The sequence below is a fragment of the Pteropus medius genome, unplaced genomic scaffold (genome assembly GCF_902729225.1).
Source record: "Pteropus medius unplaced genomic scaffold, Ma_sr-lr_union100, whole genome shotgun sequence".
Lineage (NCBI taxonomy): Eukaryota > Metazoa > Chordata > Mammalia > Chiroptera > Pteropodidae > Pteropus > Pteropus medius.
In genome coordinates, this window is record NW_024346062.1 from 8427864 (window position 1) to 8454558 (window position 26695).

The 26695-nt window shown below is 34.2% G+C and overlaps 1 long non-coding RNA gene across 1 annotated transcript in view; it reads left to right on the forward strand.

The window, feature by feature from the left end:
- Positions 1–2092: 2092 nt before the first annotated feature.
- The window catches only part of LOC120612516 (uncharacterized), a 93349-nt gene continuing 68746 nt past the window's right edge, over positions 2093–26695 (forward strand). Inside the window, exons 1-2 of the long non-coding RNA XR_005655464.1 lie at positions 2093–2355; positions 6727–6788. This is a non-coding gene — a long non-coding RNA (uncharacterized LOC120612516). The remainder of the gene's footprint in view (positions 2356–6726; positions 6789–26695) is intronic.

Consider the following 26695-nt stretch of genomic DNA (forward strand, 5'->3'; position numbering starts at 1 on the left):
GGTACCTCTGCTATTAGTAGCAGACAGACATGTTCATATTTCAGTGACTGCCGGCTACTTGTGAGCCTAGATTACCTGCAACCAGGACTAGCATTGCTATGATCTCTTACATGAGAAATGTGGCTTTTCACTAAAGAGACTTTCAATCAATACAAATGCTCCTTATGAACTCGGTAATTACCTCTGCCAAGCAGTCATAAAAGGCCTTCAGAACATGGCCATCCCAGGCAACATGGTGATCCATATTCCCAGCCTTTTAACTTCTCTCTACACCCAGCTGCTACCATTAACCTCTCTTGGATTCAGATTATTTTAAACACTTCAGATTAAGGGTTCTCTGATGTGCCTGTTTCCTGTCACAATGTTTTTCTGACACAAACACACGCATTTTCTTACTGGCTTATTAGTAGCAATGACCATGGTGAAGATTTTTATTTGAAAAAATTAATTTTCTCCCATTTTATTAAACTAAAATCATTAAGTGACCATTAAGTCGTTTAGGTCAACTCAGTCCTATAGAGCATGCTGAAAAGTTCAAAGATGTGTGTGGTAATATATTTTCAAGGGTGAGACCTTTCATGTTTTGTTACCAGGCTACCCAAGTGAGAAAAATATGGCCAGCTGGTTGGTAGTGTATTACAGAATGATTTTGTTTTGCCCACTGATTTCACAGGTTAAATACTGGTGTTAGTTTTAATATTTTGCATGCCGACACGGTGGGCTACTTAGAGCAATAGGGAGAGAGCAGGGCACGTCATTGCAGACTGGAATCTACCAGTATGGTCTAGGATTCTTTTGGGACTTCACATGAAGCAGAGGAAACACATTCTATTGGATAACTAAAACTTCCTTTCCTATGATTTACACATAGCCCATCAAAGTCTCAACCATTCAGTAGCCTTACAGAGATTACACGATTTGTTTCCAATCACAAAATTACTAAGCAATGAAACAGAGACTGTGACTCAGAGTTGCCTGCTTCTGCTCTGGTGCTCTTTGGGCAACACTTTTCAATTCTAAGGAGAAAACATTTATGATCGTTCACAGGCAATGAGGGACAAGTCATTCACTTTCATTAATAGGGAGATAATTGAAATTTTTGAAAGTGTTATGATTCTGCATATTTTGCTTTGATACTACTGCCTTTCACTGTTGTTAGAAATGGATATTATTATTTTGTTTGCAATTGATTTTTATACTATTGCATATTATTAAATGGTTAGCTGATTAATAATGTTTTTTAAATTAATTTTTATTTTTCAATTATGATTGACATTTGGTATTATTCTGTATTAGTTTCAGGTGTACATGGAATAAGCAAATATATTTGTATATTTAGATAAATAATTTAGTTGCTAAATGAGATCATAGTGCCAATCCTTTGCAGGGAAACATTGTCAACAATTTCCTTCTATATCCTATATCAATGTTTCAAGGTCCCCTCCTTTTTTTCTTTAATTTATTTACATGTCTGGCTTTTAGAGCAAATACTGCTGCAAAGCCCAGGGTTAAGATAAATTCTTTTAAATTCAGAACAAAGTAGATAACTCCTAAACAGTTTCTTTTCAAAAGGGTCAGAAAGTAATTAAGTATTTATTTTCATGACCTTGACTGAATTAATATGTTATGTAGCATTATCAACAAATTAGATTATAGCAATGTAAAATATTTATTCATGTAATTAATAATTATTTGAATAAATATAAGATACTTCTATTAATACAGGATTATTGAGTCATAGAATTTCTGAGCCGTTAGGAAACACTTGCTAATGAGGCCTTTGGGGTTCAGAGAGGTTTGGTAATTACACACATGCACACACATATATACAAGCTAGTTAGTTGTTGAGTCAGTTATATGAACTATTTAAAATATTCTGCATTTGAGTACTACTTAGTACTTTTAATTATCTGTAATATTTCAAAGAGATTTTCAACCTCAGCTTTTGATTTCTGCATTCATCTTCCAAACATATATATTGCCACTGATTTTTTTTTTTTAACTTTTGCTATTTTACGTACACCATAAATATTTTCAGTCTGGAAATCGGTTTAAATGGTAAAGATAATCAAAAAAGAATTTATATCATAGATATTTTAATGTGTTTATGCTCTTTTTAAAAACTACATTTCAATATGCTCTGATAAAATTATGTATTTCTCTAATAAGGTATTAAGTTTGGTGATGAAAAACAGTTTTCCAAAGGAATATAACTCACATTAGTTTTCCATGTGCTCTTTTTTACTTTTAGTTTGATAGTCTATATGATTAAAGTCTAATAGAAAAAAATCACCGGATATGAAGTTGGAAGACAAACCAAAGTCTGCATCTACATCTTCACGTCGGTGACCTTGGGTAAATTTAATTTTTGTGCTTCTGTTTTATTTTCTTTAAAAGAAGTAGTTGAAAGCTTCAGAGACTCTTTCCCACGACTCAAAGATTTCATGACCTTAAAAGAAGATTTGATTGAAAGAAACGTGTGGGCATCATTAGTTGGCTGCCCAGTATTTTCATGGACGTGCACTTATCACATGCATCTGAATTTCCTTCAAGGAAATTAAGTCTTTGTAGGTGTGAAGTATGGACATCAAGAGAAGTGGGATAAATAAGAAAAGGAAGAGGAAATAAATTAATGACAAAGGAGGGCTCGAAGGGTGGAAATAATTCCCCTTTTACTTTTTTATATGTACAGTCTAGTTATTCCTATTTGAAACCCTACTGGCACCAGGTATTATCAACAGGGATGAGTAATATGTAATTTTTATCTTTACTGGGTTACATTTGGCCCAAGGACAGTTAACAGCTGTCAGTCAGGTGGCTGGTCAATGATGAGATGCATTTAAAGCTGCCAAAATATTTTTGTTTCTTTAAATACTTACAAGTAAACCATTTTAGTTGGAAACTTTCATAGTCTTGAAATTAAACAGGTTGAATTCACAATATAATTTATTTTAGTTGCTTGAGAATCAAGATTGTCTTTATGAATATATAAGATAAACACGATATTTTTAAAATGTCTTTCTGAAACAGGGGAATAATAATTTTTTCCCCACTGTAAATAAGCCGTCCTTAAGATATGTATTGCAAATAATGCTTAAAATGCATATATCTTCAAATTAGACTTTTAAGGAACATATGAGTCATTGCAACTTTAAGCCACAATTCCTAATTAGGATTTATGAAAATAAACCATTCCCATACATTGAGGGAGTTGGCACAGGTATTTTCAGGACACGAAAGTTGAAAGTTTATCAGAAAAGGGCAAACATGTAGCTGCATGTCAAACTAGGGATTAAAGCTTCTTCTTATAATTAAAAGAAAAAAAATCATGGAATTTTAGATTAAGCCCACAATGCAGGGTGTAGTTAAAATTATAAACTTTCAATTCTGACACAAACCTGTATATTTTTAGTCACTCGACATGCATACTTTAAAATAAAGCTTTGTGATTTCTAAAAAAAAATTATAAACTTTAGTTATTTAGAAATATTTAGGCTATATCTAACATTGTTACTAGTAGGTCCAGTCACACTTTAATAATTCACAAGTGTCATTAAAATAGTTTGGAAGAAGTTTTTGCACTGTTTACACTTGATGTTAATGACACACAGTATAATAATTATAGCTGATAGTAATGCACATAAAAATGTAACAAATGTAATTCTGAAGTTGACTTAAGAGTGTATGTTCAGTTTTGCACTAGTTGGTTATCTCTAAAAGTGAGCGTTCTAATTCTTTAGGAATATAGTGTTTAACCAGAAAGATAAAAAGAAATCGTCAAGTGCATGGAGTGCATACTCATTCTTTAAAGGACTAATGAAATTATCTCAAAAAATTAGTGACTTGATAACTCAGGTGCCAGAATCAATATAATGAAGAAGAATATTATATAAAAATGACAATCTGAAATCATGATTTTTCCTTTTAAAAATAAAATATGCTTTAAATTTCTGAACCATATTCTATATATAATAATTTATAATGAAAATCAGATTTGGGTTTTAATTTTTTTAAAATATGGATTCATTAAAATGTAGTTGAGATTATGTTTTAAAAATATTGATTTTTTTGATTGGGTGGATGATTTCTGGTAATTTTTGAAACCACAAATATTTCATAATTTTAAACAGCAGTTAAGCCATACTAAGAATGCATGATACTTATAAATTTGTGGAATATCTGCATCATCATTGATTTAAAAATTGTTTTAGAGATAATGGTCATTTAAAACAGTCAGATCTTATATTTTCCCACTAGATAGCTATGTATTAAACATGTATATTGAAAATTATTTATGGGATCATCAGAATAAAACAATTGCCTCATAGTATTAGTAATTTATAATGGTAGGGGCCTTTCTCTTCTTAAGCACCAATTCTACCCCCCACAGCCCAGAAAATTGATTTTATGCATAGTAATTTATAGCATTTTTGATCAATGTATGCTGCATCTTTTACATTCATTATCCCGTGTTGCTAGTGAATATGGAATTTGGTTATTAAAATAGTTTCATATGTTTACTATGTATAGTCCCTAGCTTTGAGCTCCTTACTTGCTTAAATAAATGTTTTTAATTTGCTATAATACAACAATTTGTAGAGAAATGCTGTGAAGCATAGTTAAAAGAATGAGTCCTTGAAATAGATTCACTTTTTAAAAATATGTCCTGACATGTGGTCTCATTTGTTCATGTTTTGCATTAATTAAAATCCTATTCTGAAAAAAATATTTTTGCATAAACTTTTGAATTCACAAAATAAAATTACCAAATATATAAACGTACTAATTTTGGAAATCAATGACGTAAAAACATGCTGTAGTACTGTCGTGGCTGTTTAGTCCAAAGATTTTTCTCTAAAGTAACTCTTTGTAAAGTAATGAGAAAATGTTGCCACTTTTAATTATTAAATATTCTGTGCAATACATGTTCTAAAAATGTATTAAAAATGAGATTAATTTAATATTCTCTCTAATCATAAATCTGTCACATGCACACATAAAAAATACTAGCACATGAAACATTTGAAAAGAGCATGTACCATTTCACACTTTTATTTGGATATATTGAAAAATAACATTTTATTCAGAATGGATGATGACAATTAGAAAAAAGAGATGGAATGATATTTTTGTGTTTATTTAAATAATCTAATATCATATATGTAATTAGTTCATCTTTCAGATATTGAAAATAGTTATGAAAGAGACCAAAATTAAAATATAAAGTATTTCCTTTAAAAAAACATTTTTAAAGTCTAAAACGTTGTCAAATGGTAACTGCTCTACTTTCTACACCAGGCAAACCCACGGTTGAGTTAGTTGGCTCTGATTCCAATGGTCTCATCAGCTTTCTGAATGTGGGTACCTCAGCAGTGCCTCTTCTAAGATAACAAATTCAACTTTTAGAGATTAAAAAATATATTTTGGCAATTGAAACTCACCAGTGCCTTTCTGCTTCTCCAGGAAGTTGTACCCGTCAGCACCTGCTGAGGGCTTTGTTGTCCAAACTCTGACAGGTAAAAAAATTCCTGTAGAATAAAGCCAGACCAGCTGGCTTTGAAGAGAAACCCCCCAGTTTGGGCTGTGCTTGCCTCCTCTCCTTTTCTATGAAGACCCAGGCTTTCCCCCCTTGATCGTCAAGCCGTAAGATGCGTGATCCCTGTGCACAAGTGTCTGGCAGGCCGAGGTGCACCTGTTCCTGTCACTCTGAAGTAAATTTAGCTGTAAAGGTATCACTGACAACCAGACCTTTGTCAGTGCTGGCAAAAGAACACAGAACTGCTCCACCCCCATTCTCACTTCCAAGCCCCTAGGCTGCTAGTTCAAATGGAAAATATCAAATCGGAAGTCTATCCAAAAATCATTCCTAAAAAAGTGAGATTGCTTTCATATGGTAAAAAAGTAAGTTTCCTCATTTCACACAGACTTCGAAATTATATTTCCAAGAATAATCTTGGAACGAAACAAGTTTTTGTTCAATTAATTGTGGCTGGAAACTTTTTAATGGAAACATACCACACACTCCCTTCATTTTAGGTTATTAAATTGTGTTAAGCATTAAAGCTAGTTGCCATTCTTTGCCATAGCTCATTTGTTCTTTTCGATCCAAAGAAATATTATTAAAAGGTTAAAACTTATCACATAGGAGGGATTAATCACGTTACCAAAATTAGAAAGCATGTAATTCTGAGAGACAGAATGTCAAAATTGTATTCTCATAGCACTTAAACTATTGGGAATCTGGGATCCCACTACAACATTCAAAATGGCAGCTAATGTCTGTGGGTGCTTAGGAGCTGGCTAAAGCCAACATTCTCTTACTCTTAGATTAAGGTAAGGATATTTATCATTTATGTGAATTTTTTAAAGATTAATTTCTTTATTGATGGTTTGAGAACAATTCTTTTTGAAGGCAAATAGAGAGGCAGGCAGTGTTCATTGATATGTCCGGCATAAATACAGTCATCAAGATATTTAAGCAGCCCAAGGAGTAATGTGCTTAGCCAAAGCATTCTGAGCTTCTTTTTAATAATTATAGTTTCTTAAGTGGTATTAAAAAGAGTTGTGCAAAATACCTGTTCTACCATATTATTGCTGTTTACAGGGGTTGGGTGTGATGAGGAAAAGAAATCTGGGTCATAATAAAAAATGCTTTGTAAAATAAACAAAGTTCCTATTTACTTAGTATGTATAAACAGCCACTCACCAAGCCTCATTTCTCCACAGGGCACCACTTCCAGATAAAAACATAGACCTGAATGGCATCATCCAGTATCCAAGGAAACCATGTAAGTACCTCTCTCACTGTGTACTTCTCTTATTCAGACTGTAAAAGCTAGCTGAGTACTGAATAAGTGAGTGTTTTTATTTAATAATTATACAGGAGGTACTTTTTAGGAGCTAGCTAAAAAGAAACAGGTTCTTGATTGTTATGTGCGTCATAACAAAACCCTTATGTTTTCATCATATTTCATGAAATTATGTGTTTAGTCCCAGCCTCTCCTTCAGTTCTCATTCTTGGGTACAAAACAGCTACTCAAAGTCCTAATGAACTGAGTTTCAAACTTTTCCAAGACCCATTACCGTCTGAGAAACAATGTTTCAGAGGCCTTTGTTGCCAGGAGTAGTTACCTAATTGTAATAAAACTTTTTAAATTTTAAAAATTAAGAAAAAAACTGCTTGAAAAATAATATTTATTGGTAAACATTTATAGCAATTTGTTGGGTTTTAGACTCGCTTGGGGAGTGATGAGCAAAGAGATGAGGTTACGAATTCAAACAATATAAAGAATCCTGAAAGCAAGTGTAATTTCAAGATGCAAAAATCTGTTTCCAGAAAAGGTTGGGAGGTTGACATATTATTTTCCCTTCTGTTTTTTTTCCACACCAAACTAATATACATTTTTGTAGCTGATTTGAAGGTTCTAATTATTTTTCAGAACTATGGAAACTGCTGTGGAAATTTAATTTCCAAACAACATGCTATTCTGGAAGATGATCCATTTCTAAAATATTTGGTATACTCAATTAAGTGTTTCTTTACCTGGACTTTATTATTTTTTTCATGGTTGCACTATCTACTTTTATTGTTTACTCTTTCATGAAAATACTTAACATTTTCTGTATACTGATGAAATTATAGATCTCTCTTTTTTTTTTTCTTTTTTTTTTACCACCTGGATCAGCTATGTGGTTTATCTAATCTTTTAAATACAGACATTTTACTTTTCATCAAAGTTTACAGGAACTGCATTTAAATGCAACTGGTTTAGCCCTGTGCTTTGGGCAATTTTCGTATTATTTTCATCTACTTTTGTTACTCTTGTATTTCTGACTCTCCTATGTAACATAGTTCCTTGCTAAGCATCAGTGGTAGAACTACCTCACTCAGTTTCTCTGCTGAATCAGACAGATCCTCATATTCAGTGTCTAACTGCAAAAGCGTTTCACTTTCTCAAACGAGGATGTCAAACTGTATTGTTTATGCATTTCTATGTTTCTGTTTTTCATATATGTTACAAAATGCATCTTTCTGAATTGAGAGATGGGAAGTCATATTAGATTAAGGAATTTTTTGGAACTTCTCACCTGGTAGGAAGACCTGGCTAGGAAGTAAGCTTTTTATGTTGCTTACAAATTTCACTAGTGTATAGCTTGAAGCCTGAAGTGCTATCCTTTAAAATAGGAACTCCTTGCCACAAAATAAAGGTTGAGCCGTTACTGGGTAAACGTAGAAGCAGAGCAGGTTTAGAATAGATCTTCAAAAAGAAAGAAAATGCAATCGAAAGGGAAGACTGGATAATGTTATAATTCTCTATTCTGAGGAAATGGAATCTTTTTAATTCTCTTCTCTTGGTAGGGAGAGAAAATATCTATACTGCAATGATTGTGGTACTATTTAAACTATATACATTAGAATATAGATTTTCCAGAAAAGTCATTTAAGTTTGCTAGGCTTAATTCAACTTCCTATAGGAAAAGAAAAATATCTCGATAGAAATAAATTAATATCTGCACATCTGTTCATCAGTAGTGGTCTCTCTCACAAAGACAATCATTACTTAATAGAACTTCTGTGATGATGGACATTATTTATATCTGCACTGTCCATCATTGTAACCACTAGCTCCATGTGACTATTCAGCACTTAAAATGTGCATAGTGCAATGGAGAAACTAAATTTTGAATTTTATTTAAATTTAATTTATTTAAATTTACATAGGCCACATTGACTAGTATCTAGTGTACTAGTATTTTGCTTTCATCAGAATTTAAAATATCCTCCAGCAAGAATTTCTAATCTGGTAGATTAGAAATTGTATTCTATCATACAATATCATTTTTTTATTTACTTTAATATTTGAATTGCCATTGTAGTGGAATTTCTTTATAACACTTTCCCAGAGATGAATGTTTTTAATACTGTTGATGGGAAGACGTTATAACATTGTTTTATAAGCCTGGGGTAGCAACTTTTAAATGACCATTATAAACAAGTCTGTGTCTAAAAAGAAAACACTGTAATGGAAGTTCTAACTATGGTGATAAATATTTTGGAAAGTTTAGTTCCAACTTCTGCAATACATTCTTGCAAATAATTCCCCAAATGTAACCAACCTACAAAAATGCTCACTAGCCTTGATTTCCCAAAGCTGATTCTGCTCCCAAAGCACATATCAGATTTTAAAACTACTCCCGTGGCCTTTTCAGTCATTTAGTGAAAATGAACATTAGGATGCATGATGATATTTTAATAATAATATTAATGCAGTAATATAATAGAATAATTACCTAAAAATACACTGAGAATTTAAAATTTACTTTGTAGGTTATTGGTTATTTGTGGGATACTGAACTAGAGACCATGAAAGATTTTTTAAAAATAGAAGATATAACACTCATCTTAGGGAGTCTATTTGTTGGACTTGGGCATATCCATTTGGTTAGAATTTAAATCAATTAAGAAGAGAGAAGATACTTCTCTTGGCAGAACCTTGAACAAGCTACTTGGAGTGTTCCTCTTACTGTAAAACATCCAGATTCTAGATAAAATATACTTTCTAATGAATTATTCGACTTGAAAAAAGATTTTGGAGGTCTCCAAAGATTCTTCACCCTTACCTCAGAACCTCTCCAAAAACTAAAAAGTGTGAGTGGAAGTGGAGTTGAGAACAGTAAGCAAACAGGAAATGTGGGAATGGCAAATTGATTCCGAAGTGGTTGCCAGGGGTCATACTGCAAGGATGCTGTTGGGAGGATAGCAGTCATATGCTCTATTAGACTTCTCATAAACCTAACCTTAATAAAAGAACAGGAAGAAGTAACAACCACATTTATAGACCCAGATTTTTAGTCTCCTTTGATGTCTTTTGGTGTCTTCAATTAGAGAGTCAACCACTTGCATACTGCCAGATCTATTTTTGGAAAAAAAGTCTATCCTTAAAAGCCAGTAACCTGTGTGGAGAAAACATGGTGTCCATTAAGGGAATCCTACAAATCACAGTCTTCGATGTCTTCATAAAATATCATCCGATGTCTATAATGCCTGAGAAATTGTTTTCATTCAGAAACATGGACTGTGATCTCTGAGTACTTAAGCACTGCCTCAATTTATTATGTAATTATGTATTTTAAAGAAGATTTTATTATAGAAATTCTAAACATATTAACAAATAGAGAGAATAATATAATAAACTCCCATACGACTACACCTACCTTCAATAACTATCATCTCATGGGCAATTTTGTTTCATATTTCCACTTTCCACCCCACTCTAAATTTTTTGAAGCCAATTCCAGACCTGGTATCATTTAATTCTTTAATATTTCAGAGGTATCTTTAAAAGATTAGGACTTGTTTTTTTAACTGAAAATATGAACCAGATTTAAAAAATGAGTTACATCTAAAAAGTCAATATTTCCTTATTGTCATCAAATATGTGTAATCAGTATTCAAAATTTCCCATGTATTCATAAATTTTACTGTTTGAAACAGAATATAAATAAGATCCATGTGTTGTAATTATTTATCCTATCTTTTAATCTATACGTTTCACCTTGTCTATTTATTTTTGATTATTCTTTGAGGAAATTGGATTGTTTGTGCTGTAGAGCTTTTTTTTTTTTTTTCCCTAATGAATTCCTGTGGAGTTGTTTAATAAGCTCCTCTGTTCCATATCTTTCTTATTAATTGGTAATTAGAACTAGGAATTTGACCAAATTCATTTGGAGGAGACTGGGCAAGATTACTGGTTCTCTCTCTTTTTGTGATGCTAGCAGGTACTGATCATTGTTTACATCCATTTATTCCTTAGGGCTAAGGAGTACCCACACTTGGGTAGTTTCCTCATACATTTGCCCAGATCAGTATTCTGCTAAATTCTTGAATGGGACTCTCTGCAGATCTCAGGAGATCTTTCTCCGTGCAGCAGCTCTCTGCCAGGTGCTCTGTCCTGTGAACTGTAGCCTCCTTATTCTCCCTTACTTTCAGTTCTGTTTCTTCCACTCAGGCAATTTGCCTCCCTGGAGCTGCCCCACCTGCCTGTTGAGTTACCCTTCCTGTGCTACTGCTGAGAAACCCTCAAAACACTAGGCAAGACAATCATAAGATTCACCTTCTTGACTTCTCATCTCTCAGGGATCACTGTTTTTTGTTGCCTGATGTCCCGTGTCTTAAAATTATTATTTCATATATTTTCTCACACTTTTGTTGTTCTTATTAATGTTGTTTAGAAATGAGGATATATATATACAACCCCTCTTAGTCCATCTTGGCTAGAATAGGAAATCTCTCCATTTTTTTCTGAAAAAAATAGTTCAGACACAGCTTATTAAGCCAAACAACATCTTAATATGAAGCACAATATTTAAAACCAACCGGAAAATGTTCTAATTCAAGTGTGTGTGTGTGTGTGTGTGTGTGTGTGTCCTTTGGAACACTGCTATAGTCTTAAAACTGTCAATGCAACTTCCAGGACCTCTTGCTGACATTTGCACTCCCAACTAATTGTGTTTTTCTCACAAGTTGAGTCCTATTTTATTTTCTGCCATTAAAGGCAATTTCGTGGTTCATCTGTTCTTTCCTTAAACAAATATTTTTGAGTACCTACTATATGTTGTATAAAATGCTGGTGATATAGGATGAATGAACACTGTTTTCCCCTTAAAAATCTTGCAGTTTATTTTCACGCTGAAACTTGTACACGAATGTTCCTAAGAGCTTTTATTAGTAGTAACCCAAAATTGAAAATACTCAAATGTCTGACAATGGATGAATGGTTAAACAGAGTGTTAGAAATCTACAGTATGGACTACTACTCAGCAATAAAAAGCAATGAGCTATTGATATGGGCAACAACTTGGATGAACCTCAAGGAAGTTATGCCGAGTGAAAATAGTTTATCTTGAAAGGATACATTACTGTTTATATCCATTTATACAACACTCATAAAGTAACATAATTACAGAGATGGAGGACAGATTAGTGGTTGCCAGGGGTGAGAGGGGAAGGGAGAGAGTAGATGCCAACATACAAGGGTAACACTAGAGTCTTATGATGATGGTACAGTTAAGTGTCTCGATGGTGGCAGTGGTTTCTCAAAGCTACACATATAATAAAGTTGCATCCAGCTATACACACAAACACGAATAAGAACATGTATAACTGATGAAATATGAATAAGCATTATGGATTTTGCCAATGTCCATTACCTGGTTTTGATATTGTAGTTATGCAAGATAATAACACTGGGAGTAGGGGGAGGGACTGAGGAAAAGGTACACAGCACAGTATATTTCTTTGTGCCTTCTTGTGAATTTTTAATTATTTCAAATGAAATTTTTTTTTCATTAAAAACTTGCAATTTCATGGAGGATGCAAAGAACTAAATAGCCAATTATAATACACTGTACTAATACTCAGTTAAGGGGTAGTACTATAGAGTTTATGTACATAGGAACACCTTGTTCCCATTTTCGAGCCAATGTCTCTGCTACTTCTTACCATTCCCTTGTCTCCTAAAACTTCCCTGTCAGGTCCTGCTTGTGTTTGAGGGGCATGTATTAGCAGAAAAGGACTTGTGGAATGCTTACGACTGACCCTCCCCAACTTCCACCACACAGAGTGTTGTGCGCTTCCCATTTAGGCCTCAGCAAAATATCTTAACCGTACAAGGCAAACATTTTATCAGAATGAACACATATAAAGTTAACAGGAGTCTCTTGTTCATACGACATGTTCAAATGTAAATTCAAAGACCCATTCCAAATTTAAAAATCAATGAGTTTTGGATAACACACGGCTTTGGCTCCTCTTGGACCTTCTCCTGCCATCAGCCAAAGCTTTACTCTGACCTGTTTAGAAATAGTCTTTGTATGTGAAGGCAAACATATCTGCAGTGAGTTTTGTACATCCATTGTCGCTTGTTACTGTAACTTATTTTAATTCAGTGACAGATTGTCACATATTTTGAGTTTTCATTAGTTAAAAAAGTTTTTTTTTCCCTTGGAACTAAGTAGAAAACATATTATTTCTGATATGTTGGGGGACACATTTTGGTTTTATTGATATTTAGTAGGAAGCACTAGAAAAGCTGCTCAATATCAATTTATGCTCTTGTCCCTTCGTGACAACTCAGCTATCTTAAAATTTTTATTAGGTTGTGTCTAATGAATAAGTAGGCTTATAATATATAAGCTGGAAATTTTTGATATTTGGCTTTGTTGTTGCAGAAACTTACCCTCCTTTCAGTGTCAGGAAAACTTCCTAAGAATTGCCACTGGACTAAGGAGAGTGTCTGAGTCTGTACCTGTGTGTGTTACTGGAATATTTGCTGGGCAGAAAACATTCTTAGAGTTTTTAATCTGAACTGAGACTGTCTGAAATAGAATCTCAAAATATGTGTATAGGTTTGTGTCATTTACCTTTATCAACATAGTAGCCATTTTGAAATTACCTACGTCTACTTTGCAAAATTTCACACTTAGTTCTATCTTTTGAACTCATTCTTTTATAAAATTGATGAAATGGTGAGGCCTTGAACCAATTTTTGTAATTTTGCTAAAATAAAAGTAATATATTTTAGATCTAAAGGCCACTTATTGGTTAGCTCCTGAGACTTTTTCTTACTTTTTTGTTGTGGCCAATTGTATACTACTTTTCAATTTTAGCATTTTATTAATTTTGATTTTCTGAAAAAAAAAACCAACATTATTTGTGTACTAAATCTTTTAAAACTACTTTAAGAAAATATACCAAAATGTCAATAATCTAGCTGACTTAGAATATTTCTTTCTCATCTTCTGGTAATTTGTGGTGATTGTGCAGCCCTGGTTTTTATATGGCCATGATCTTTTCTGTGTTCTATCCTATCTCTGTATATCTGAGGAAATTATTACTTAATTTTTATTCTTATTTATTTCCTTAAAATTAAACTATAAGGGCTCTGAACATTACATAACATCACACACATTCTATATTTTTCTGACAATCTTCAGATTGTTTCTGTGTTAGGCTGGATATTTAATATTATTAAGTAAGATTATGAATTTTTTTTTTTTTTTTTTTTTGCAGAGGAATAGAGATTAATAGGAAGCAGTGGCATTTTTATAGATTTGGGAAGCTACTGAAGTGTTTATTTCCCCTAAGTATCTTAAATATCCTTGAAACACTAATTTTGGAATAAGAGTTGCATAGGCACCAATATAATCCCTCCAGTATACAGAGAGGCACTGCTACCATCTTTGTTCAAGCACTGCATCTGCTTGAGCAAATTTGAGCTGAATGTACTGATGCTCCACCTGCAGCCAAGCTTGTAAGTCTCTGGACCAAACTCAACAACAATAGGAAGCATATTTAGAACCTTCGATTTTCTCTTCCTCACTGAGTACATCTATCTGGTGGCTCACCTACCACTGCCGGGCTTCCATGTTACTGCTCATTCTCATCTTGAATTCGTGTAGTCCACTGGATCTGGGATGCCATGACTATGGGCCTAGTCCCAGGGGCCTGTGTGGCTCTACAGTTAAGAGATTATCCCATTTTCTCACTTTATGAGACTAGGCCTCTGCTAGGTCTTCTTGACTCTTTAGATGTATCTCTATGCCCTTATTCCACACTGTGGTATAACACAGAATATAATCAGATGTGATAATGAGCACCTGTTTAGGTATTCCAGATAGTCGTTCTTTCCTCTGTCTGATTTGATACCATGTTACCTATAGCTGCTTGCACGATTTCAGAGCTCTCCATGCCCTTTGAAAGTTATTCCTCTCTATCTCCTTGATCCTTGAGTGGTAGCCATGGATGGGGTCAGCTCTGTATTTATGATCTCAAATGGGAATACTGGCCTGATATTGCTAAATATGCATCATACTTCACACCTGTAACTGGGAGAAGGGACACAGACATAACCTCCCATGCTCTGGAAAGTGGTGCCTCCCTGATTGCATCATAGTAAGAGGCTCACTCACTTTCTTATTTGCTGTTAAGCTTTTCTTAGTTCCAAAAATCTTTTTTTTTTTGTAACTTACAATAAAACTGTTAAAATAAGAGGGAGAACCAAGCAAGTAATAAAAAGGGGGTGGGGTAAAACTGTACCAGAAAACTAAAGCCCTCCCAAAAAATGCCTGAAGTTGAGAAACTTGAATTTTAGGCTGAAGTCTTCTGCCTGTCAGAAAAAAAAGGGAGGCATAAATACTGATGCCACTTGTCAGATCAGAGTCAGACAGGAGATTCAACTCGCCAGGAGAGATTCTCTTGTATTCCTAGCTGTGCATTATTGGGAAGACTGTATTGAGAGGCTCATTATATAAAGTTTTTTATATCAGATAATCATATTAAAACATCAGTGTGTGTTGCTAAATGTTAGTCTCCTTTTCTATCATGAAATCCTTCGAAAAGTATTTTTTTCAGAATGCCTTTAGATTAGTACTGTCCACTAATTTTCTAGTATCCACAATAAAAATGTGAAAACAATTTAATGATATTTGTATTCTACAAAATATATCCAAAAATAGTATTATCTCAACAGGTAACTGATATAAAAACTACTGATATATTTTACTTTTTTTTCTTTTTTCACTAAGCCTTTGAAGTGCAGTGTCTATTTTACACTTACAGCACAACTCAATTTGGACTAGTCACATTGAGTGTTCAACAGCCACATGTGAGTGGGTGGAGTAGGTAGAAAGGGCAACTCTTAGCTGTAATATTCTTGTGATGCTTTCAGTCTTAAGATTTCTTAGCTGAAATTAACATCAGGAAACTTGAATGGAAAATTCTTTAGTGTTCTTTGTGCTGCGTGGTCATGAATCCAGAAGTTATCATTTTATGTCACCAGAACTAATTTGATGAGAGGAACAAATAGATTCAGTTATTCTCAACAAAGTCAGTAAGTGATTCTGAAAACTTTTAGACCCTGGCTTTCAGTTCCCTCATTACTAGAGAATGCACTAATTTATGTTGTCTGGGAAATTCTCTTGATCTATTTTTATGCCACCTGCTTCCTTAAGACTTCTGTGATTTGATCAGCTTTCTCTCCTAGGATTTTAATGGGAATTAGTTTGTAATTTTTCAGTGAAATTCATGACTTTCTGCTTGACATACAGTTAATTTCTTTGTTAACCCCTGTTGAGAACTGAGGCTTCTTGGGTATCCTCCTTTAGCGTCTGGCAGAGAATATAGTCAGTAATGCTTGTTGATAGAACATGCATCTATGTGTCTTCTCTGATTTATGGTTTGAAAGGCATGAATGTGCTTTTGACTTTTTTAGTATATTTGTAGTTACTAGCATAGTGCAGCATACACAGCCAGTGCTTAATGAACTCTTGCTGACTGGACCCATGACTTATAGTTGACCTTCTTAGTCTTGATCTATATACATGAAACCGTTAAATTATATACTTGAAAAGAAAATCACTTTTAATTTGGAAGAAGAAATGCAAACACACAATTACAAACCTTCCTTGATGGTTCCCAACTATGAAAAAAGGAAAGAACTAATAAAGAGAGTGCTACTACTTTTTGTTAAAAAGTAATAAAGTGTAATAAATATTTTTTGCCGGAAGGAAAAGTATGACTATTGTTGTAGGTTCTAAACATTATAATGAAAGAGTCTAGTTTATGGATATTTGAATCATTCATTCTTTCATTCAGTAAACACTTACTGAACACTTATTATGATTAAGACATTGTGTTGGGCACAGGGTATAAGTAGAGATAAGTTTTGATCCTCATATTTTGGAAAGTCAGATTGTGTCAAAACCTGTTTAAAAACATTTGTAAGTTTAGAGCAAGCAAGCTACTAATGGAAAAAATATTCAGGAAGTCCAGTTTTCACTATTTTTCCTTCAATGGTATTGGCTAGTAAATATTTTTAGGATAAATATATAGATAGTGGTTTGTTTTTAAAGAAGTTACATTGTGGGACGAGGTGGCCAAGTGGTGAAGGCGATGGACTGCTAAAGAAGTTACATTATTTGGCATTTATCACATTTTATTTATTTCCCTGATTGATTAATTGCAGTTAAATTACCTTAGCATGCTAGAACAGATTTTATAGATTTTGACATATGATTAAACAGCATAAAAGCGTAACTAACGTGGTTTTAGTGGCATGCTATGTATTAAAGCATAAAATCTAAACGCACACTTCATCAAGAGTTTTTGCAGTTATGGTGAATTATAAAGATTCAGCCCACCCCCATCCCCTTGTTAGGGAGGGGCAGGAATTTTATAATTGAGATTATTATAGAAGAGTGTCCTGACATAACTGATTGACTTTAGTGATGTGCCTTGAAAGTTCAAATTCAAGGTGTGCACTTATTTCAGTCAGCTTATTCTGAATGTTTAAATAAGAAATACTATTTCTGGGTATTCTGAATAACTCGTTGTACATTTATTCCTAATAGTGAGCATTTGGACTAATGATGGATTACTAATGAGCATGTAAATGTACCACCTGATTACATTAATATATGCTCTTCCATGACGAGGTCTGAAATGAACAGTTCTAATATGTATTTCTTTTCCCCAAATGGCACCGTGGTGTATACTGAGCAGGACTGAGACAAGGGTGTTTTTCTTAAGAGCCACTGATTTAGTCAATTATAAAAAATCACATTATAATAAATGCTGTTCTAAGAATTTTGATTAACCTTTAAATAAATGTTACTTTGGAAAAAAATCTGCCAAATGTGTTAATGATAAATTGTGAAGTGGTAGTAATTACAGGTATGGCTTTATAGATAATATAGTTAATTGATACCACCCTCTCAAACATATATAGCACATCAGCTGTTATGAAACTGGATGATAGTGATGGTGTCTACAGAATTTTTGATGCATTGATGATGACATGAGTAAAATGGAAACTGAGAGTGCTCACCAGGGTCAAACTCTCATGAACATCTGCTGCCCATGGTCAAGTAAATTTTTAATGACACATAGTCACTACACACCTTTCAGCTTTCCAGAAAGGTAAGTGTACATTGATCTGTCCTAATTAGCCTTACAGAGTACTTCAGACATCTCTGCATGAACACTATTATTTAATAAAATGGGAGCTTTTTTTTTTTTTTTTAACAAGCTCAGCACTTGTTCCTTGGATGGTTGTACTGTTGTTGTTGTTTTTAACTCAAGTCTCATATTCATTCTTGTCTTTGTTTGGCAATGTAGTATTAATGCAGCTGCATAAAAAAGTGAGCAAAATTAAGGAATGGGTCTGATTATGAAGGTTCATTGCTAAACCCAGAGCACGCATCCATTTCTTCTTTGTTAATGTATAGGGTGCTGACTGCATAAAATTGCTTGGAAAGACATTAAGGAAACACAGGCAATTCTGTTGAGGTGTGCAGTAGGATGCTTTTATGTTTGGCAATAAAGGTGGCCAAACATAAAAATAAAAGGTAGCCAAAACAGATTGTAATTGCTCTAGATTGGAACATTTATATAGGGCCATCTACTCGTTTTTAAGAGTTTAGTTTTCATCTGAGTTTGGGGTCTATAACAAAGAATCCTGAGTTTATGCATTGTTGGAGTAAATCAAGTGTTCTTTATAATTAACTGATAGGATTTGGAGGTAGGGGAATTTTTCATATAGATGCTTCTTATAATTATGAAGTTATTCAGTTCCAAATGGGATACAGATTAGATGGTGTTAAATCCCACTCCAGGAATAAAGTCCACAAGTAGAACTTCTTAGAGGCACGGATATCACTTGGTGGATGTGGTTCACTGTTTATTGAATTTATCTAAGAAAATGGAACAAGAGTGGGTTCCTTTTGAGCTGTAGGGTTGGCCATTGATGACAATGTCTGGAGTTGCCTTGTGTGCAAATAATAAGGCATTTTTCCCTGCCATTTCAAGGCCACAGAGTTGGTTATCAGGCTCCACAAATGCTTTCTTTACCTGCTTACTGGTATCTGAAGTTGCATAATTAGGGTTCAGAAATCTTTGGATTTTGTGAATATGCCTAGAAATAATAATATTTTAGTTAAATCAGATTCATAGAAGTCAGTGTGAATGAGTTTATTAGCTCTTTCTGGAGGTTTTGAAGGTGGGGATAGAAAAACACGAAGACATTGGGTAAGGAGGAGTACAAGGGGCTGCCTTCTGAGCATGAAGGGCAGAGGAGCAGTGAGGGAAAGGCTCTGAATGAGGAGGCTTGGAACAGCAGAGGACAAGATTTACTTTCCTTAAATATAGGAAATATTGTTTTAAAACACCTTTTAAAAGTCTTGGTTGAAAACTGGATTTGTTTCTAATTTTATTTAGGTATAAAATTTATAATTTTATTGTTATCAGATATTTTCTGTACATTACACAGTTCATTTATTCCAGAAGCATTTATTGAACAACTACAATGGGCTAAAATTATATTGGATGCTAAGGAAAAATAACATGAGTCCTATCCATTATATTTTATCAGTCACCATGCTTTTGGCTATAGGTTACAGAAAACCTAACTCCAAATGGCTTTAGTAATAAAGTAATTTGTTGGCTCACACCACTTAAAGTCAAGAGGTAGGTGGAATTTAGGGACATTTTAATCCAATAGTTTTGACTTAGTTTTCCTTCCATTCTTTTTCCTTACCCTCTCTGTGGATCAGCTTCATCAGTACCTAGTAGCAAGATGGCTATCAAGTGAAAGGGGCTATTTCAGAGACTTTCTAGAAGAGCTAGCAAAGCTTTCCCAGAAGCATTAAAGAAACCTCTTCTTGGATTTTATTAGCCCAAGAGACCAAGATTATGCAGCCATTATTGAACTGGAGGTTGCAGACATGCGTGGGTTCAGTGAGATTACGGAAGGGGGTATCCACTCTAAACAGGTGGAGATGAGGGCTTCAGGGAAGGATACCTTGAAGATGTGCTGCCCAAACTAAACCCAAGAGGATGAGAAGGAATGAAGATGCGGGAAGGGCATGTAGGGAATGAGAAAAATGGGTGCACAGACACAGAAGTGAGAGGGTCTATTGCACCAAAGCAGCTACCTTTACTCATTCTTCAGGTCTCAGCTTCACTTACCTTCCCTAGGAGGTTTAAAAGAACCTTGTGTGGTTTCATAGTTCCCTGTTCTTAGCCTGTCTTAACACTCACGAGCACTTTGTTATTCATTCAACTGCTTGTTCTCCAATAGACTCTGTGAGGGCCAGTTCTATGTCTGTCTAATTGCCGCCTCTATTCCTGGTGCCTAGCACCGTATCCAGCACATCATGCACAGTTAAATGTTTGTCAAATGTATGTATGAATGAACGATTTATTATTATTTTGGGAAATAACATTTAGGCCTGTTCGTTACTACATTGGCAGCTTTCACGGCCCTGATTAGACAGACGTCTTATAGTCATAAAATCTGGGTAGCAAAACTGAGTCTTGAGGAGTCTGAGGATTCTGACTCTCGTATGACTAATTATTTTGAATAGAATTTTCTTGAGCATAGTTATGTGTTTTTATACACCATGTAATCCCAATGCAGGATAAGACCTTAAAAGCCATTAGGACTTTTATCTGTTAGATGAATGAGTGTTTTTTTTGTATTTTGTTTTTTCTTAATTGAAAGACTGAGTCTTTGCTCACCACATTCTTTAAAAGATTAGCTCCATATGTATAAAGCTCCAGCTTAGGTGAGCTTCTGATGTCTTTTCTAGAGTTGTGATTTTTGAAATTTCTAATTAAATAATTAATACATTTTTTATTGACATTATTCAGAAATTACCTGTTTTCTCTATTATGTGCAATGAGTTTGAGAAAGATTTTGCTAGATTCTACTGCAATGCATTAACACTTGAAGTTTTAAATTAAGCCTCACATATTGAAATGAATTAATGAAAAGATGTTTTTGGATAGAGTTATGTATTGTACCTGCTGCTCATTATCATCAGTATTATAATTTGTAAATATAAAGCATACTAAATATAGAAAGTCTGAAATGTTTAACTTGAAGAAAAAGAATATAAGAATTAAAGAAAATATAATGATGTCTCATGATGAAATCTGGTCCAAAATTCCATTTGTGATGTTCAGGGCCTTTTGGGGGTAGCATGGCTGTCTAGTGGGCCTCTAAAGATCTTTAAGGCAGATTTGATATATTCCCAGAGTTTGTCGCAAGTCTGTTTTATGTAGTGTTTGTAAACGCTTTTAAAATTTATTTACCCCTACAAGTCCTAAATCTCTTAAATTATTCCTTATAATGTCATCCAGATAGAATGGTTTTATTGATTAAGTCCTCATTTTTAAGCATGTTAGCTTTCTATTTTAAAAATGTAAATAATTTCATTAATTATAAAATAACTTTTACACATTTTTACCCTATGTATAATATATATGAAACATTTCCCATTGAAAGAGTTTATTTATTTTTTATTTATTTAATTTTTTAAATTAAAATTATTGGCATGACATTGGTTAATAAAATCATATAGGTTTCAAGTGTACAATTCATTAATATGTCATATGTATATTGCATGGTGTGTTCACCACGCAAAGTTAAATTTCCTTCTGTCATCATATATTTGACCCCTTTTACCCCTATCTACGTCCCCCACTTCTCTCTGGTAACCACTGATCTGCTGTTCATATCCATGAATCTCTGTGTGTCACATTTGTTGCTTTCAGTTTTATATCCCCCATATAAGTGAAATCGTTTGGTTCTCAACTTTTTCTGTCTGACTTATTTTGCTTAGCATGATAATCTCAAGTTGTCACAAATGGCAGTATTTCATCTTTACTTAATGACTAAATAGTATTTCGTTGTATATGTGTACTACATCTTCTTTATCCAGTCATCTATCAAAGGGCACTTTGGTTGTTTCTGTGCCCTGGCTACAGTGAATAATGCTGATATGAACATTGGGGTGCATATATCTTTGCAGATAAATGTTTTCAAGTTTTTTGGGGCAAATAACCAGAAGACAGATTGCTAGGTCATATGGCAATTCTATTCTCATTTTTTGAGGAAACTCTACTGTTTTCCATCTATATTCCTACCAGTGGCGTATGAGGGTTCCTTTTTCTCATTTTTTGAGGAAACTCTACTGTTTTCCATCTATATTCCTACCAGTGGCGTATGAGGGTTCCTTTTTCTCCGCATCCTCTCCAACACTTGTTATTACTTGTCCTGTTGATTATAGCCATTCTAATAGGTGTGAGATGGTATCTCATTGTGGTTTTGATTTCCATTTCCCTAATAGCTAGTGAAGTTGAGCATCTTTTCATATGTCTGTTGGCCATGTTTTTTTTTTTTTTGTCTTCTTGGGAGAAGTGCTGTTCAGGTCCTCTGCTCATTTTTTAATTGGATTTATTTTTTCCATTGTTGAGTTGTATGAGTTCTTTATATATTTTGGGTATTAGGCTCTTATCAGAGGCGTTATTTGCAAATATTTTCTCCCATTAAGATTGCCTCTTTGTCTTGTTGATGGTTTCTTTTGCTGTGCAGAAGCTTTTTAGTTTGATATAGTCCCATTTATTTATTTTTGCTTTTACTTCCCTTGCCTTTGAGGTTAAGTTCATAAAATCCTCTCTAAATCCAAGGTCCATGAGTTTAATATCTATGTTTTCTTCTATGCAATTTATTGTTTCAGGTCTTATATTGAGGTCGTTGATTCATTTTGAGTTAATTTTGGTATATGGTGACAGATAGTAGTCTCATTTCATTTTTTTTTTTTTTTTGCATTTGGCTTTCAATTTTCTCAGCACTATTTATTAAAAAGGTTTTCTTTTCTTCATTGTATGTTTTTGGCTCCTTTGTTGAAAATTATTTGCCCATATATATGGGTATTTATTTTCGGACTCTCAATTCTGTTCCATTGATCTGTGCATCTGTTTATCTGCCAATACCATGCTGTTTTGATTACTGACCCTCTGTAGTATAATCTGAAATCAGGCAGTTATACCTCTGACTTTGTTCTTTTTTTCTCAGGATTGCTTTGGGTATTCAGGATCTTGTGCTTCCATACATATCTGATGATTTTTTTTGTCCTAATTCTTTAAAAAATGCCACTGGGATTTTGATTGAGATGGCATTAAATCTGCATAACTTTTTTGGTAATAAGGTCATTTTAAATATGTTGATTCTTCCAAACCATGAACACAGAATATCTTTCTATTTCTTTGTGTCTTCTTCAGTTTCTTTTAATAATATCTTATAGTTTTCTGTGTATAGATTCTTCACATGCTTCATTGAGTTTATTCTTAGGTATTTATTCTTTTTTGAAAGACATTTTTGTGCAGTTCATGGAGCATCACACAAATTATACCCTAAGAATTTTGCTTCCTGGAAGAAATTAATATTTTATTTTAAATTTAAAATTGAATATCATCATCAAAGACCACACTTTCCTTTATATAAAGAAATGTCATATTCCTATAATTTTTTTTTACAGTAATTCCCCCTTATCTGCAGTTTCACATTTGTGGTTTCAGTTACTCCTGATCAATCATGGTCTGAAATTATTAAATGGAAATTCCATTTAAGTTTTAAATTGCTCACCATTCTCAGTAGTGTGATAAAATCTCCTGCTGACCGACTTTGTCCAGACTGCAGTGTGAATCATCCCTTTGTCCAGAGTCTCCACACTGTGTACATGTCCTGCCCATTAGACTTGTAGCAGCCACCTTGGTTATCAGATCAACTGTCGAGGTGTTTGTGTTCAAGTCACCCTTACGGTTGCCTAATGCTACGTCACAATGCCTGTGTCATTCACTTCACTTCATCTCATCATGTAGTAGATGTATCAGCTCGCATCACCATCATAAGAAGGGTGAGTACAGTACAATAAGATATTTTGAGAGGCTACATTCACATAACTTTTATTACAGTGTATTGTTATAATTGTTCTACAGCATCTCCTTAAAGAATAACTTCGTTTCATTCAAAGCCATTTTGTTATAATATTGATGAGAAAAAAAATCGATTCCCAGCCAGGGCCACTGTCTGTTTGGACTTTGCACACCCTCCCCATGTCTGCATGAATTTTCTCCAGGTCCTCCGGTTTCCTTCCACATCTCAAAAATGTGCACATGGGGTGAACTGATAGGTCTCAGTTGTCTGAGTGAATGGGGGCTTTTGTGAGTGTACCTAGTAATGTGCCTAGTGTCCCTCTCCAGGGTGGGGTCTGCCTTGTACCTTGAACTGGAATAAGCAGATTGGAAAATTATTATCTTACTTGTTTTTATTCATCTTTCTTAAGTGTCTGTGTTGCTCACATTTATTTCATTGTTTAATATTAGAAGTGTTTGGGGCTTTATTTAGAAGTTTGGTGATTATTTTGACCAGAAATATGCTATGGGAACTTAACTCTTGTTTATATCAATTAGCCTACGGTAAAATTGGTTTCGTTTTAGGTCGTTTCACTTAAGGTTGCAGTTTCCAAGAAGAAATTAATGACACTAAGTGAGGCATTACTGTATTTTATTATTGTTGTTGTTAATCTCTTAATGTGTGTATTTGTAAATTAAACTTTATGACAAGTATGTATGTGTAGGAAAACACATAGTATATATAGGGGTTGGTACTACTATCATTTCAGAATCTTGGAGTGTACCCCTTGGATAAGGGGGGGACTACTGTATTGTCATTAAGAATCAACTCTTTAAAGATAAGTTGTGATTTATGCAGTTATATGTAAAATACAAAGATCTTTATAATTAACGAACACTGCAAATAACTTTGTTTCCCATGTAATCATATTACATGCTAGATAGAAGGCATATTTCTCTAATTTAAGAGAACAAAGGAGATGAGTGACGTGAGCCATTCATTATAAAGTATGGTTGGTTGGGACAGCCCTTGTTTTATGAGCCTGGGAAGGAGCAGGAAATAACCTTTATTGAGAAGTTTTCTTGAGGTTTTGCTGTTTGGAGTAGAATCACAGGACTGGAAGAATTCTTTAGAAAGTATCTGGTTCACACTTATCCTTCTGCAGAGAAAGGGGCTTGGGCGTAGGGAGGTTAAGAGACTTACCCCGAGCTGCGCATGATTAATGAACCTTCAGAAGAGATGGGGCTAATGTTCGTGTCTCCTGCTTCTCAGACTTACGTATGTGCTTTGAACAAAGTCATGCTGCTTTCTTGGACTCTTCAATCTTGGAGGACCTTGGCTAGATGTGAGAAGCAAAATCCTTTTGTACGAATTTATTGAAAAATATATTATGCTGGTTTTGTAGTTTTACAGTTTGGAGATTTATTGACTTCAGAAAATTAAGGAGTTAAGCACCCCAAATACTGAATTAAATCTACTCATAATTTAAAAAAGCAAAACTTATTTAGGAAACTTTTCCTAAGTTCACCAGAAGCCCAGGCTCCTCTTGGAAAGAAAGCAGGTTGAAGCTGTTCAGTTAGGCTGTGCATTGTGTTTTTCCTCTCTGAGAGCTCGGAGATTGGCATTACTCCGCAGTAGTGTCACAGCCCGCAGTCATTTAATGCCTCTTCTTGTGAGGCCAGGATTCCACGCCCAAGTGCATTTAGTAGGTCAGTACAGTAATTTTAAATGTCTTTCTTTCAATCTTTTGCTATCTTCAATTATACCTTTCCACCCTACTATTTGTGTAATTTTCTTCTGTCTGAAGTCTCTTTACTGTTGTTCTCTATTGCACAGCATGACAAATTACCCATCAAGCCATATCTTTTCAGCCCAGAAATGCGCAATAACACGGAGTCATGGCATTATCGCATGTTGTGCACTTTATTTCCTCACAGTTCATTCAAGTGTGTCACTTTATTTTCCTGGCTTCCTTTTGTCATCATGGAGATTAACCATTTTATCCTTCCTAAACTTTAGAAACAATTAGAATTTCATTATAGTGGAAGCTGAGAGTGAATGCTTGCTCAGTACTATGTAGAGTATACTTTTCTTATTATCAGTGGCAAAATTAAAGCCATGAATCCTGAGTCCTTTTCGAAGGAGAGACTTTAGAGGTTATTATACAGCTGAGTAACCTTGGCTCTGGACAAGAGAATTATTTGTGCCTGTGGCCACCAAACACATTAACTGTAAGAAACCATTTAGTCTGACATTGAGAACCTGATTCTTCTGTTCTTCTGGGAATTATGAAACTCTCCAGGGCCCATGTGTTCTGTACACAAAATCTTTTTTTCCCCTCCTCTTAGCTTTGGCTAAATACCAATAGTGTATAGTATACAATGAAATACAATAGACATTGCAAGTATGTGTTAGAAAATCAATTGGTATTGATGTTCTAATCAGCAGGGCTGCAGCTGGTATGTAGACACATCACTGGAAATGGTGATTAAGATTGTATTCAAAAGCATTAAAAAAACCCACCACAACATTTAGATCACTGTTCAGATAGATTGCTGTTTTACTGGGCTAGTGATGAGCTGGGCAGCCGATGATACTTCTGGATTCTGCTACATTAATTTGTAAGATGTTTTATAAAAATATATTTTATATGCTAAATTTATAATTTACTTTAAATTATTTATTTATAGATAAGGATAGCGGTTGTTGGTAAAAATATAAACAAAAACTTCAAAGTTCTTTGGCTACGGTCAATTTACAGCCTGCCAGACGCTAAGTACAAGCTGCCCTAGAGAAAGAGTAGAGAAAGGGAAGGGGTGTGGTTACAGTTTAGCTGTAGTTTGAAAACACATTTAGTGACGAGATTGAGAGTGCAGGGGGAAGAGAGAAAGAAAGAGAGGCAGAACGAGAAAGAGGGAAGGAAGGAAGCAAGAAAAGAG